General features: G+C 42.0%; 1 protein-coding gene across 4 annotated transcripts in view; it reads right to left on the bottom strand.

Annotated features, from left to right (window-relative positions):
* The window catches only part of PIGU (phosphatidylinositol glycan anchor biosynthesis class U), an 88,741-nt gene that overhangs the window by 25,760 nt on the left and 46,788 nt on the right, over positions 1 to 16,193 (bottom strand). The window lies entirely within an intron of this gene.

The following is a 16,193-nucleotide window of genomic DNA, read 5'->3' as shown; positions in this document are numbered from 1 at the left end:
TTTCTCTCTGAAATTAATAAAAATATATTTTTCCCTAAGAACAGGATCAAGACAGGGATGTCCCCTTTCACCACTTTTTTTTTTCCCTTTCACTACTCTTATTCAATAAAAAAATATTTTTAAAAAATGATGAGAGAGAATCATTGATCACCTGCTTCCTGCATGCCTCCACGAGGGATCGAGCCCACAACCCAGGCATGTGCCCTGAGCGGAAATTGAACCGTGATCTCCTGGTTCATACGTCAACATTCAACCTCTGAGCTACACCATTGGGCTGGGGACATTTATTTATTTAGTTTTAAAAAAATCTATACTGTTGAGAGTACTTACAGAGTTCCCCTTTCCCTCTTCCCCAATGTCCCCCTCTACCCAGTTCCCACCCCAGGCCTTCACCACCCTATTGTCTGTGTCTACAGGTTCTTTAGTTAATCTCTTCCCACAATCCCCCCCCCCCCCCGAGATTCGCCATTCTGTTCAATGTTTCCATGCCTCTAGTTCTATTTTATTCATCAACTAGAGGCCCGGTACATGATATTCATGCACTGGCAGGGGGTGGGGGTGTCCCTCAGCCCAGCCTGCATCCTCTCGCAGTCTGGGACCCCTCGGGGAATGTCCGCCTGATAAAGAGCAGGCCCAGCCAGTTTCACAGGAAAGTTCTATCAACATACAAGGAACAGATGACTGTAATATTAAATTAACTCATTCATAGCAAATAATATAAGCTTGATACCAAAATCACTTAACCAATACAAATGCAAAAGTGCTAAATGAAATATTATGTAATATAATTCAGCAACACATGAAAAAGATCATGATAAAGTTCTGTTATAACTAGGTTAAGTTTTTTCCAAAAATTCAAGGTTAGTTCAACATAAGAAAGCTGTTAATATATATATCTCACAAACAGCTTCAAGAAATCATATTAGTATCTAGATATATGCAACAACTATTTATGATGAAAATAACAACAACAAAATTCAGTGAAGTGGCAGGGTAAAAAATTAACACAGAAATAGCTTTCAAATGCACAAATAATAAAAAATTAGAGGACACAATGGTAGATGAAACCACATTTATAATAACACCAAAGAAAATAAAACTCAGATTTAAATTTAACAGGAAATGTGCAAAACCTACTCAAGGAAAATTTTAAAGCAATCATGAAAGACACTAAAATCAACTTGAACCAATGGACAGATATCTCCCGTTCTTGTTTAGAATGATTCAACATTATAAATATGTCAGTTCTCCTTAAACAGATTTATAAATTAAATTCAATAATGCAATCCCAATAAAAATGTCAAATAGCTACTTTATGGAATTATACAAAACAATGTAAAGGTCGTATGGAAAAACAAACATGCAAGAATAGCTAGGAAAACAAGTGATAAGGAAAAATCATGAAGTGTTGACTAGCCCTATCAGACATTAAAATACACTATAAACCTCTATAATTAAAACAGTGTAATACTGGCACATATACAGTATAGACAAACAGACCAGTGGAATAGAACAAAAAGTCCAGCATTATACCAAAATACTTATTTTTTAATAAATGGTGCCAGGACAATTTAGGTAGCCATTTGGAAAAAGATAAAATCAGACCTATATCTCACACCATTGTTGTAGTAAACTCCAAGTCAATTAGGGGTGTAAATATTTTTTTTAATGAAAGCATGAAATGTTAGAAAAAGCATGGTAAAATTGTCTTTAACTACGATGTAGGGGAAAGCTAAAATACCCAGAGGCAATAAAAGACTGATTAAATTTGGTTACATTACAATGAAAAGTTCTGTGCAACAAAATCACTATAAATAAAATGAGAATATATGTCCACACAAAAACTTATACATGAATGTTCATAGCAGCATTATTCATAATAGCCTAAAAGTAAAAACAATCCAAATGTCTATCAACTGAATGAACGAATAAAATATAGCATACTATAAGAATACTATACTAATGGAATAGTGTTTGGCAATAAAAAGGAATGAAGTACTAATAATACACACTACAACAGAAATGAACCTTAAAAACCTCATGCTAAATGAAAGAAAAGCCCACATATTGCATGATTCCATTTATATGAAACTAGAGGCCTGGTGCACGAAATTCATGCAGGGGAGGGGGGTTGTCCCTCAGCTTAGCCTACACCCTCTCCAATCTGGGACCCCTTGGGGGATGTCCGACTGCCAGCAGTCCGGGACTGCTGGCTCCTAACCGCTCGCCTGCCTGCCAGCCTGATCGCCCCCTAACCGCTCCCCTGTCGACCTGATTGCCCCCAACTGCCCTCCCCTGCCGGCCCAATACATAAACAAAGTCAAAAGATAACTGAAAAACTAGAAGAAAATATTTGCAAAGGTTTAATACTTTTAATACATAAAGTGTACAGTTTCTTTCAGGATTGTGTCTTTTAATACATAAAGTGTATAGTGTCTTTCAGGATTGCTCCTCTGTCGACCTGATTGCCCCCAACTGCCCTCCCCTACCGACCTGATCACCCCCAACTGCCCTCCCCTGCTGGCCTGATCGCTCCCAACTGCCCTCCCCTGCTGGCCTGATTGCCCCCAACTGCCCTCCCCTGCTGGCCTGATCGCCCACAACTGTCCTCCCCTGCCGCGACCCACCTCCTCTGCCGGGACCTGCCTCCTCTGTGCTGCACGGAGCTGTGGGACTCCCAGGTCTTACCATGTGGGAGCAGCCGCCAGGCCCTGCCTCCGCTGTGCGTGTGGCCATCTTTGTGGTGGCCATCTTGTGATGACGTTGCGCGAGGGCACAAGGACCACCTAGGCTTTTATTAGTATAAATGTGCAGGATAGAGGGCTGGAGGTTAGAGGGCACTGGCAGAAAACAGAGTGACTGCTAATGGATATGGGGCTCCTTTTTGGGTGATAAAAAATTAGAATTGATTGTGGTTATGGCTGCACAACTCTGTGAATACACTAAAAACAATTAAACTGTACAGTTTTTTTAAAATATATTTTATTGATTTTTTTACAGAGAGGAAGGGAGAGGGATAGAGAGTTAGAAACATCGATGAGAGAGAAGCATCAGTCAGCTGCCTCCTGCATGCCCCCCCCCCCCCCCCGCCACTGGGGATGTGCCCGCAACCAAGGTACATGCCCTTGACCGGAATTGAACCTGGGACCCCCGAGTCTGCAGGCTGACGCTCTATCCACTGAGCCAAACCAGTCAGGGCAGATAAAGTATATCTTGATAAATAATAAAAGCTGTTAAAGGAAAAAAAGAACTATAAACAAAGTCAAAAGACAACTGAAAAACTAGAAGAAAATATTTGCAAAGGTTTAATACTTTTAATACATAAAGGATTCTTAAAAATTTAGAGAAAAAGTATCTAAATCCAACAGAAAATGAGGAGGGGGGAGGAATAAACAGACAATGCACAAATATGAAGAAAATGTTCAAACTCACTTATATTTAGAGAAATGCAAATTAAGACAACACTGAGACATCATTTCTCATGATTAGACTGGCAAAATTTTTAAATGTAACAACACATCTTGTTAGTGAACCTGTGGGAAAACAGGTTCTCTCCTACTTTACTGGTGGGAATAGAAAATTTGTATATGCTTTCTGGAGGGAAATGGAAAAGAACTGACAAAACTACACATGCACTTATCTTTGGATCCAGTAATTTGCTTCTAGAAATCTACCTGGAATTCAAAAATATACCTCCAATAATACAAGAGTACACATACACAAGGTTACTCATGGAAGCATTAATTTAAGTGCAAAATTCTGGAAACAATCTAAATTCCCACATACTGGAGAGAAGTTAACACATAATGAAGTACTACGCAGCTGTACAAAAAAAAAAAAAAAAAAAGAATAAGGAATATCTCTCTGTTTCAATAATTTCCAAGAAATAATGTTAAGTGGAAAAAGCAGAACACAAAAAGAGTATCTAGTACAAGAAAGAAGGGGAGGATGTAAGAAAATATACATGTGCCCTGGCCGGTGTGACTCAGTGGACTGGAAGGTCATGGGTTTGATTCCAGTCAGGGCACATACTTGGGTTGCAGGTTTGATCCCTGGTCAAGGCATCTATGGGATGTTTCTCTCTCTCTCTCTCTCTCTCTCTCTCTCTCTCTCTCTCTCTCTCTCTCTCTCTCTCTCTCTCCCTCTCCCTCTCTCTCTCTCTCTCCCCCCTTCCTCCCTATCTAAAAAAAAAAAATTTTTTAAATAAATAAATAAAATAAAAAATACATGGATCTATTCATTTGTGCAAAAGCAATGCAGGATAAACCGAAAACTAAAGAAAATAATTACTTAGGATGACAGGAAAGGTAGAAAGCAAAGACCAAGATAGCAGGGATGAGCCCTAGCTGGTTTGGCTCAGTGGATAGAGCATCGGCCTATGGACTGAAAAGTCCCGGGTTTGATTCCAATCAAGGGCACATACCTGGGTTGTGGGCTTGATCCCCAGTAGGGGGCATGCAGAAGGCAGCCAATCAATTATTCTTTCTCATTATTGATGTTTCTATCTCTCTCTCCCTCTCCCTTCCTCTCTGAAATCAATTTTAAAAAAAGATAGCAGGGATGAGGACAGAATAATAATCCTCTGAATATATCTTTTTAAAAATATATAGGATATCATCTATTTCTGCATGTGGTTTGTATTAAAAAATTCATAGTGGAGCACTCAGACGAGAAGCATATCTTAGTCACTCTTCGACTCTGAGCTGGACATGGCCTGAGTCAACCTGATTTGACCTCCTCAAATGTCCCCATTGGGAAATTTTATCTCGGGACTAGAGCATTCTGCTTGTAAAAAAACAGGAACATACTGAGAATTTTGAGCAATAAATCAATCTAATAGTTGAAATGAAGACAAGGAGGTGACATTGTCAGAACTACTGGTCCAAGGAAAAGTAGGTGCAATGAAGATTTGACAACACAAGTCATGGATGAGCTAGATAGGCTTGCCCAGAGACAACAGCAGACTAGAAAAGCAGAAAGATTGTCGTCTCACTTCCTTGTGGGTCTGGGACACTGTGTCAGTCTTAGAGTTGCTGAATATATCTTTTTGTAAAGCTGACTCTTAGAATCATATTTCAGTCCCTTCACATACCCCCCAAACAATTAAAATCAACCAGGACATAGGGGAAATCCAAAATGAATATAGCCCTAACCAGTTTGGCTCAGTGGATAGAGTGTTGGCCTGCGGACTCAAGGTCTCAGGTTCGATTCTAGTCAAGGGCATGTACCTTGGTTGTGGGCACATACCCAGTGGGGAGTGTGCAGGAAGCAGCTGATCAATATTTCTTTCTCATCAATGTTTCTAACTCTCTGTCCCTATCTCTTCCTCTCTGTAAAAAATTGATAAAATATATTTTAAAAAATGAATATAAACAGTAATAAGTTAACCTAACTATATCACAAATCAATAACATAACCACACTAAATGGTCATATGGGGGTAGAAAAGAACTAAACTAAGTGACTATGAGAAATAGTAAGTTGACAGAATACTGTAAGGCTAAAGACAATAAGAACTATATATGAGCGCTATAATCAAGTCAGTAAGTGTATTTCTATGGGGGTATTCTCACAGCAATTCTAGAACTACTTTATGTGCATACTAGAATTGAACAGACAAGAAAATATATTGCAGACAATGAAAGCTAGGTTTCTCACTGTTAAGAGAAAGAAGTTATAAGGAAAAGGGAGAGACTAAAGTGAACCCTGTGGTGTTGGCTAGAATCATAGGTATCAGTATAAACGGATAGAAAGGTAAAGAATTACAGATGGCCCTAGCTGGTTTGGCTCAGTGGATAGTGTCTGCCTGCGGAATGAAGGGTCCCAAGTTCCATTCCGGTCAAGGGTACACGCCCAGGCTACAGGCTCGATCCCCAGTAGGAGGCGTGCAGGAGGCAGCCAATCAATGATTCTCTCTCATCATTGATGTTTCTATCTCTCCCTCTCCCTTTCTCTCTGAAATCAATAAAAATATATTTTTTAAAAAAGAATTATAGATGTGTGTATATGTCAGTTAGCATACATACATTATTTCATAGCTCTGTTAGAAGCAATGATTCCCTAATAACAATAAGCATGCCTAAAACCCTTGGTTTCTAAATAACATTCTTCAATAAAAGGAATCCAAGTGTCCCTGAAGAAGTACTGATTTCAGGGCTGGGTGAGGAAAATACAAGATGAGCCTGGAACATCTTGTGGTACCAGAAAAAAAGGGAAGGAAAGGCTCAAAAATAGTCGGGGCTTGTCAAAATAACACAGGAGCAAATCTGAAGGAGCTCTTCATGGTCAAAGCTAGAAAAATATGAGCAATAAGCTAATGATAGTATCCAATTTTTTTAAAGGGGAAATTCATATAACGTACATTTAACCATTTTAAAGTGTGCAAATTGGTGACCATTTTAGTCATGTATAGTGCATAGGTTCTTTAACAGCTACCTTGAAAGAAGTTTGAGGTTGGTGAGAGATAGATTCTCCTCTACAAAAAAAGCAAGCTCCAGAGCAGATTCTGGCATATTTTGCAACATTTATTAAACAAAAATTCATTAGCAAGCAGGCACAAAACAGTTCACACAAACTATCCTAGAAGGTCGAGTAAGTCCCAGCTCTCTCCCCTTTTATTTATTATTTATCCTCGCCCGAGGATATGCCCTCCCCCCTGCTGGCTGGCCCCCCTCCCTGATAGGCCTCGATCGCCAGCCAGGCCAAGGGACCCAACCCATGCACGAATTCGTGCATCAGGCCTCTAGTCTCACCAATAAAAATCCAATCAGTTTCTGGCATTCACATGCTAACTATCAAAGGTGAAGCTCAAGTTATAGAGAGCAACGCACTGAGAACAGCCACCTGTGGAGTGTGGCCTTTCTGATACAAACTATATGACCACAATGGAGTGAGATGCTTCCTTAAAGTAACTCATTGCCATTTAAATTGAGGCAGCTGATTGGCAAGGATATAGTGCCAGATGGTCTATGGAAAAGTATGAAAAAATAAATTATAGACATCATAACTCCACTGTAAAGATTTTAAGGACAATGGGAAGCTAATCAAGAGATTTAAGCTAGAGATAACATTACTGTTAACAGATATAAGGGGAGGGGAATCTGATCAACCCTCTCTAAGCTCATTCTCACCCCTCTGTAAAACTGTGTGTTCCCGCCAAGGCCGGTGTGGCTCAGTTGGTGGGACCATCCTCCAGTGCTGATTGATTCCTGCTCAGGGCATATACCTACTTTGCCGGGCACAAATGGGAGGCAAGCCAAGCATGCTTCTCTCATACAATGTTCTCTCTCTCTCTCTCTCTCTCTCTCTCTCTCTCTCTCTCTCTCTCATCAGTAAAAACATATCTTCTGGTGAGGATTTTAAATAAATAAATAAATAAGTAAGTAAGTAAATAAATAAATAAATAAAGTGCTCTAGCCTCTAGCCACGTGTGGCTATTTAAACTTAAATTAATGGGAATCTATTAAAATTAAAAATTCAATTCCTCAGTCTCACTAGCACACTTCATTGCTCAATATTAACAATATAGAGATATAGGCCATTTTTATCACCACAAAAAGTTCTATTGATAACACTGCCCTAAAATACAGTTTCAAGAGAATAGTACATTTCTGGGGATGCAAAATAATTCAACAAAGAGGCATCCATAGTTAAATTCAAAGAAGAAGGCACTTAGGTTCTGAGTTCCTTTCTACAGTTCTACCTGTCCTTGGTCATCTATTTTGATCCTTCCCTTTTCCTGAAAAATACTGCCATCTAGCATAGAAGGAAGGGACAAAGGGAGGGAAGAAAGGGAACCACAGCCCAGAGGAAAAAAACAGAACCTTGAAAGCAAATTTTGTGTGTGTATGTGTTGTTGTTTTTTTGTCATTCTTCTCTACTAATGATATTTAAAAAGAAACAGGTGGGAAGTGAAAAAGACAGGCATGAAGAACTGAATCAGGTACACTGTTCAAAGCAGCTCTCTTAGGGGAGAGAGTCCTAAGCACACACCCAGGAGATGAGGTTTCACTCTTTGCAAATCCCATTAGCAAGCTCCAAGTTTCCAGTTGCTATTATGTTCTCAGTGCTTACTGGACCTAAAGTGTTAGCGTCAATGTCTGGGTGGAAATGATTTTTTCCCCCTGGCAAATCTGTGATTATAAAATGTGCAATAAATTTTAGGTATAATTTTTTTTTATTTTAAGACAGTCTTGAGAGTCAGGTTTGCTTTGGGAAACAAAGCTCTGAAAATATAAAGTAATGTATAATTTACCAAGTCTACCTATAAACACTGAACTTGCACTTAACCTTTTAGGACTTACTACTGTTACATAAAATGAGGCATGCCTAAAATATTTTAAAAAGAAACTCAAGGGAACCTTTGATTTCTTGTTATTTATAAACCCTAGAGCCAAACTTAATCTACAAGTCCAGACTGCAAATTTCACAGTGAACAGATGAGGATTCATTTTACCCACCTCTTTTCATTTACTACCTCTTTTGCTCAATAGCAAATACTAACTGAAAATGAAAAGTGTGTAAGTAAAAGTGTTGAAAGAATGGTGCTGAAATGTTCTGATCAATTTTAAAATCTTTTTATTTTAAAATACAGAAAACTACGTAAAATATATAACTCAGTGAATGATTATAAGGCAAATATCCTTATAACCACTACCCGGGTCAAGAGAAAGACATTTCCAGTGACTCCCCAAGTCTTTCTCTGTGTCCTGTCCCCACCACAATCCCCTCTTCCCTTCAAAGTAACCACATTTATCCTGGCTTTGATAGTAGAAAAATATCACTTCCTTGCATTTCTTTATGGTTTGCCACATAAATGTGCATCCCTTTACATAATAGTTAAGTCTTGTCTATTAAAAAAAATCTGATTCAACTTTTAAGTCTCTTTTAATGCACAGGTCCTATACCCCACCTTACTCCCATGCACTGCTGTTTCTTTCTTCCTTAGAATTCATCTGTTGAAGTACCTGAGGCATTTAACCTATGGAATGTCCTACAATCTGGTTTTTGCTATTACATACTTTGTCTTCAGTATTTCTTATAAATTGGCAGCTGGATCCAGAGGCTTGATCAAATTTGGCTTTGATCCTTTTGACAAAACTTTGGTGGCAGTGTGTTCTTTCATCAGGAGGCATGATTTTTGTTTGTTTTAGTATATTTTTATTGATTTCTTAGAGGAAAGGAGAGGGAGAGATAGAAACATCAATGATGAGAGAGAATCATTGATTGGTTGCCTCCTGCATGCCCCACAAGAGATTGAGCCTGCAACCCAGGCATGTGCGCTTCACCATAATCGAACCCAGGACCTCAGTCCACAGGCCAACACTCTATCCACTGAGCCAAACTGGCTGGGGCTTGTTTGTTTTTTGATGTTAGTAGCTACTAATCCTCTATGCCTAGATCAACTGGGGTTGCAGAATTATACTATCCTATCATTTTGTTACCATTTGTAAGCTGAAATAATTTCATAAAGAGATGCTTCCTCTCACTTACTATATGGTTATCTCATGAAACAGAAAAGGCAGGATAAATGCCTATTTTTTTTCTTTTATTTATCCAGTTTTCAAGATAATGAATTGGTTCTCTTTCAGCTCTCTTAATTTGACCAATTAGATTTTCTTTTAGATATCATTATGAATTTAAATATATTTATAGGTTTCAATCCATTGCAATTCTTTTCCCAATGCTCAATTTGCCCGCTGTTTGTCACTGGGAGCATCTCCAAGTTGGATCCTGAGTCCTTTTGAGGTGACCCCAGCAGCCAGCCTTTGATAGCTTCCTTGTTATCTGGTATCACAATGTTCCAGGATTATCCTGTACATTGCCTGCCCTACACCTACAATCAGCCATTTCTCTCAGAAGCCTTGGTTTCTTTTGATGGGTAAATGGCATTTTAAGATCACAATCTGGGTACCAAGGATGCTCATTGATACTGGGTTGGTCACTGTTTCTAGATTTTTTTGTAGACATAAACATAGACACACACAAATATTCAAATACCTACAGGATGAGGCAGGTAACAAATGAAAAGAGATGAAGCATATGGGATTGTGGTAAAATGAAGAGGGCATACGTTTTTTAAAGGAGACAAATCTTCAAAATTTTCAAAAGAAGCTGGAAATATAAATTTTTAACATGAATTTTTGAAACACTGACAACTAATTTTAAATAATTAAACACTAGGGTCAAATAAAACATCTGTGGGCCAGATGTGGTTAATGGACTATGTGCACTCTCAACCTGAAAGTTTTAACCTATAATTATATCCCCCAAGTCACATTGTTGCTAATATGTAAAAATATTTAGGGAAGTAAGAGGATTCTCAGACTGCTTCAAGAAAAACCAAACTATACTAAGGAAGAGGAGAAATGTATAATTATCTCCCTTTTCCCAACTCTCTAAATCACTAGGGAGAAAAGCTTTTTCTGAACAGAAATCATTTTCTCTCTAGGACAATATTGTGAAAAGAAGTCAATTATCAGAATAAACTCAAAGAAAGGCTTTAAATAAGGTCTTAACAAAAGAAACTCTTCCAAAGTACTAATACTCCTATGTTCATTTACAATAGCCAAGATATGGAAGCAATCTAAATGTCCATTAACAGATGAGTAGATAAAAAATGTTGATATATATATATATATATATATATATATATATATATATATATATATATATATATATCTCCTATATAATAAAGAGGTAATATGCAAATTGACCATCACTCCAACACACAAGATGGCTGCCACAAGATGGCCAGCAGGGGAGGGCAGTTGCGGGTGACCAGGCCTGCAGTGGTGGGCAGTTGGGGGGGAACCAGGCCTGCAGGGGAGGGCAACTGGGGGCGATTGGGCCAGCAGGGGAGGGCAGTTGGGGGAGACCAGGCTGGCAGGGGAGCTAGGCATCAATCAGGCTGGCAGGGGAATGGTTAGGGGGTGATCAGGCTGGCAGGTAGGAGCAGTTAGGGGCAATCAGGCAGGTAGGCAGGCGAGCAGTTGGGAGCTAGCAGTCCTGGATTGTGAGGGGGATGTCTGACTGTCCGGGATTGGGCCTAAACGGGCAGTCAGACATCCCTTGAGGGGTCCCAGATTGGAGAGGATGCAGACTGGGCTGAGGGACACACACTACTACCCCACTGATTTCGTGCACCAGGCCTCTAGTCCTATCTAATAAAAGAGAAACATGGTAATTGGCGTACGACCGCTACCCTTCCCATTGGCTAATCAGGGCAATATGCAAATTAACTGCCAGCCAAGATGGCGGCCGGCAGCCAGGCAGCTTGAAACTAGCATGAGGCTTGCTTGCTTCAGTGATGGAGGACTCCAATGTTCCCTACCTGCCGCTGCAGGCCTCTGAGCTGCAACTCTAAGCAGCTATGTAACAAATACAGAAGCTAAACAAAACCCCAGAAACCAGCTTTAGTCCCGGGCTTCAGCCAGCAGAATTGCAACATTGTAAGCAAAGGCCAGAAACCTACTTTCAGCAGTGGAGGCCTAAGAGCTGGAGCCAAGCCTCAAAGCTAAAGCTGGCCCAGAATAAAAAAAAAAGAAAAAAAGGAGCGGTTGGGAGCTTCAGTCACCCCCAGCCTGAAAACAGCCCTCAGCCCCTCACCCAGACTGGCCAGGCACCCCAGTGGGGACCCCCACCCTGATCCAGGACACCCTTCAGGGCAAACCAGCCGGCACCCACCCGTGCACCAGGCCTCTACCCTATACAGTAAAAGGGTAATATGCCTCCCAGCACCGGGATCAGCGGAGCCACGAGGCCTCCCGGCACCAGGATCAGCGTGACAGGGGGCAGCGCCCAAAACTCCTGATGGCCCTGCGGCTCTGTGTGTGACAGGGGGCGGGGCCACAACCTCCCTATCCGCCCTGCTCTGTTCGTGACAGGGGAAGGCGCCCCAACCCCCAGATCAGCCCTGCTCTGTGCCTGATAGGGGGGAGCTCCCCTACCCCCTGATCGCCCTGCGGCTCTGTGTGTGACAGGGTGCAGCGCCCCAACCCCCTGATCAGCCCTGCTCTGTGTGTGACAGGGTGCGGCGCCCTAACCCCCCCCCCCCCCCCACGGGCCCTGCTCTGTGTGTGACAGGGTAGAGCCATAACCTCCCCATCGGCCATGCCCTGAGTGTGAGAGTGGCGGCACCCCAACCCCCTGATCGGCCCTGCTCTGTGGGTGATAGAGGGCGGCGCCCCAACCCCCTGATGGGCCCTGCTCTGTGCCTGACAGGGGGCAGTGCCCCAACCCCCTGATTGGCCCTGCTCTGTGTGTGACAGGGTACAAAGCCCCAACCCCCCTGATGGGCCCTGCTCTGTGAGTGACAGGGGGCAGTGCCCCAACCCCCTGATTGGCCCTGCTCTGTGCGTGAAAGGGGGTAGCACCGCAACCTCCCCATCGACCCTGCCTTGAGTGTGACAGGGGACGGTGCCCCAACCCCTCAATCGGCCCTACCCTGAGCGTGACTGAGGGTGGCATCACAACCTCCCGATCGCCCTGCTCTGTGCATGACGGGGCGGCGCCCCAACTCCCCAATCGGCCCTGCTCTGAGCCCGACCAGGGGCTGCACCTAGGGATTGGGCCTGCCCTCTGCCACCCGGGAGCAGGCCTAAGCCAGCAGGGCGTTATCTCCCGAGGGGTCCCAGACTGCGAGAGGGCACTGGGCCTCTAGTGTATATATAATGGAATATTATTCCACCATACAAAGAATAGAATCTTACCATTTGTAACTACATGGATGGACCTAGGGAGTATCATGCTAAGTGAAATAAATCAGACAAAGAAAGACAGATACCATATGATTTCACTTATATGGGGAATCTATATAACAAAATAAACAAACAAATTAGAAACAGACTGATAGATACAGAGAACAGACTGATGGTTGCTAAAGGTGAGGGGATTTGGGAGACTGGGTGAAAAATAATGAAGGAATTAAGAAGTACAATTAGTAGTTACAAAATAGTCACAAGGATATAAAGTACAGCATAGAGAACATAGTCAATAATCTATATCTCTATATATAAAAGTCTACGCGACCATTCAACTGGTAGCTATGACATGCACTGACCACCAGGGGGCAGACGCTCAACGCATAGACAAGGAAACATGGAACAGACTGATGAATCTCAGAGGGAACAGGGGAGTGGGGAGGGCGGGAAGAGATTAACCAAAGATCTTATATGCATACTAGAGGCCCAGTGCACGAAATTCGTGCACTGGGGGCGGCGGGGGGGGGGGTGGTCCTCAGCCCGGCCTGTGCCCTCTCGCAGTCCGGGAGCCCTTGGGGGATGTTCAACTGATGGCTTAGGTCCGCTCTCTGGAGCGGGCCTAAGCTGTCAGTCAGACATCCTTAGCGCTCCCACGGAGGTGGGAAAGGCTCCCACCACCACCGCTGCGCTAGCCAGCCATGAACCGGCTTCTGGCTGAGTGGCGCTCCCCCTGTGGGAGCGCACTGACCACCAGGGGGCAGCTCCTGCATTGAGCGTCTGCCCCCTGGTGTTCAGTGTGCGTCATAGCATCCAGTCATTCCGTTGTTTGGTCAATTTGCATATTACCCTTTTATTATATAGGACTAGAGGCCCTATTCATGCACTGGTGGGGTCCCTCGGCCTGGCCTGCAGGGATCGGGCCAAATCCGTGCACCGGGCCTCTGACATCTCCTGAGGGGTCCCAGATTGCGAGAGGACACAGGCCAGGCCAAGGGACCCCACCAGTGCACAAATCCATGCACCAGGCCTCTAGTATTGTAATAACTATGTATGGTGCCAAGTGGGTACTTGAAATATTGGGGAAATCACTGTAAATTATATGATTGTTTGACTACTATGCTGTCTGTACACCTGAAACTAATACAAAATAATATTGAATGTCAACTGTAATTAAAAAATAAAATTTAAAAAAAGAGAGAAAAGAAACTCTTAACAAAATTTTTTATACCTAAGCTCTTAGAGTTTAAGGATGAGACATGTAAATGCATGATCATTCCCTTACCCTCATTTTTACCTGTTCTAAAAGAAAAGAAAGCTAACACCATTGCCACCTCTGCCTTGACCCCCTTCTGGAAGCAGCAGAGACAACAGAAAGCTGCTGGGGAAAGAGAAAAGATGTGAAGAATTCTGAACAGCCCCAAAAATGCCTAGGGAAGGGACCCATTATCAAGAAAAACCTGGTTGGGTTTGGCTCCTTTGATACAAGGTAGAACTACGTAATCTACCCCAAACTCCAGAAAGTATAGAAATCACAGGAGTAACCCTTCCAGTTCAAAGACAAGAGGTCAGATTGGATCCTTAAGGGCACTCACAAAGTATTTTCCCCTGGTTTCTGTTACTTTCTTTCAAAGAAAATAAGAACCTCAAGCCATGTAAGGGGATCCAAGGCTTTAGGATCCCAAGCAAAAGGAAGGAGGAAACTAGGAACTTCACTGATGGCACCTCTGCTAGCCTCACAGCTCGGCCTCAAGGTCCTGTGCACTTTAGGGCTCTCTATTTTATTCTACACGCTATCAGATCATAACATTTTAAGCTTGTCTCTCATTGGGAAACTAGGCCCTAAGCCAAGGTCAGAGGAAGAGTAGAGATGGGGGAGGAGACCAGAGGGCTCAAACTACCACTCTCATAAGTGACTCACTAGTGAGCTAGATGCAGCATCCCCTGCCTTTGATGCTGAAGCCTTCCTGTGTCTCACATGGGGAAGAGGAAAAAAGCTTTGCCTCTGACACTGGTTGGACATTAGTTTGTCCACCTCCTACCCTCTCAAAATTCCACCAGCAGAATGGAGGCAAGTTTGCAGTGTCAAAGAAGTACAAACTAACTTTCACAGTTCCTTTGACCATAGAAAATGAAATATTTTCTTTTCTCCCTCATCACTCCATGTACCTTCAAGCTGGCGACCCTGTCCTTTCTTTGAACATTTGAGCACTAATAACCATAACTGATATCTATTGAACTCTTATCATACTCTGTTCTAAATATTTGACATGTATTAACCCTTTTCAGTAGCTACTATTATATTATCCCCATTTTATAGGTGAGTAAACCAAGGCATAGAGAAGTAGTCACTTTCCCAAGATCACAAAGCTAATACCCATCCAAGCCAGGACAACTTCAGAGCCTGTATTCTATTTCCCTCCTTTTTACTATAAAATTTTCAAACACACAAAAAAGTTGAAAGAATACGCTAATCAACCATATATCTGTCACTGAGATTAAATATTAACACTTTGCCATACTTTTTATCTGTGTATATAAATTTTTCTCTGTGCATAAATTTTCTACATATCATGACATCTCTCCCCAAAACACTTCTGCATGTAGCTCCTAAAAGTAAGGAGATTCTGCCCGGCTGGCATGGCTCAGTGACTGAGTGTTGACCTATGAACTAGAAGGTCACAGTTTGATTCCTGGTCAGAGCACATGCCTGGGTTGCGGGCTCTATCCCCAGTGTGGAGCATGCAGGAAACAGCCGATCAATGATTCTCTCTCATCATTGATGTTTCTATCTCTCACTCCTTTTTCCTTCCTCTCTGAAATCAATAAAAATAAGTATTAAAAAATAAATATATATACACATATTAAAAAAGTAAGGAGATTTTCCTATATACCACAATACTATGATCACATCTAAGACATTAACAATTCTCTATCATCATCTAATAGCTAATGTATATTCAAAATATTCTAAATGTTCCCCAAACATACTTTACAGCTGTTTTTTCCAAACCAGAATCCAATCAAGACTCACCCATTCCACTTGCTTATTGTGTCTCCTTAGTCTAGAACAGTACTCTCACTTGATCTTTTTCATGACAACAACTTTTCAAGGGAACCAGACCAGCTAGCTATCTTATAGACCATCCTACATTCTGATTGTTTTACTGTTTCCTCATGGTATCATTTAACTTGTTCCTCCACGCTTGTATTTCCTAAAAACCACAAGTCATATCTAGAGGCTTAATGAAGGTTACCCATTTAGGTCAGAATACTTCCGAGTTGATGCTGTGCACTTTGTGCTGCATCACATCGAGAAGCACATCATGTCAGGCTGTTCTGCTATAAGTGATGCTGAGTTGGATTACTTGGTTAAGGTGGTGACAGCCAGAGCATTCCTTTGTAAATATTTATTTTTCCCTTTTCTATTAGCAGACAATTTAGAGGTGGGAGTGGGGCGTAATATTTTGGCACCATGCAAATATCCTAGTTCTCC

Source organism: Myotis myotis, unplaced genomic scaffold (assembly GCF_014108235.1).
Source record: "Myotis myotis isolate mMyoMyo1 unplaced genomic scaffold, mMyoMyo1.p scaffold_m19_p_9, whole genome shotgun sequence".
Classification (NCBI taxonomy): domain Eukaryota; kingdom Metazoa; phylum Chordata; class Mammalia; order Chiroptera; family Vespertilionidae; genus Myotis; species Myotis myotis.
This window is presented reverse-complemented; position numbering and strand designations above follow the sequence as displayed.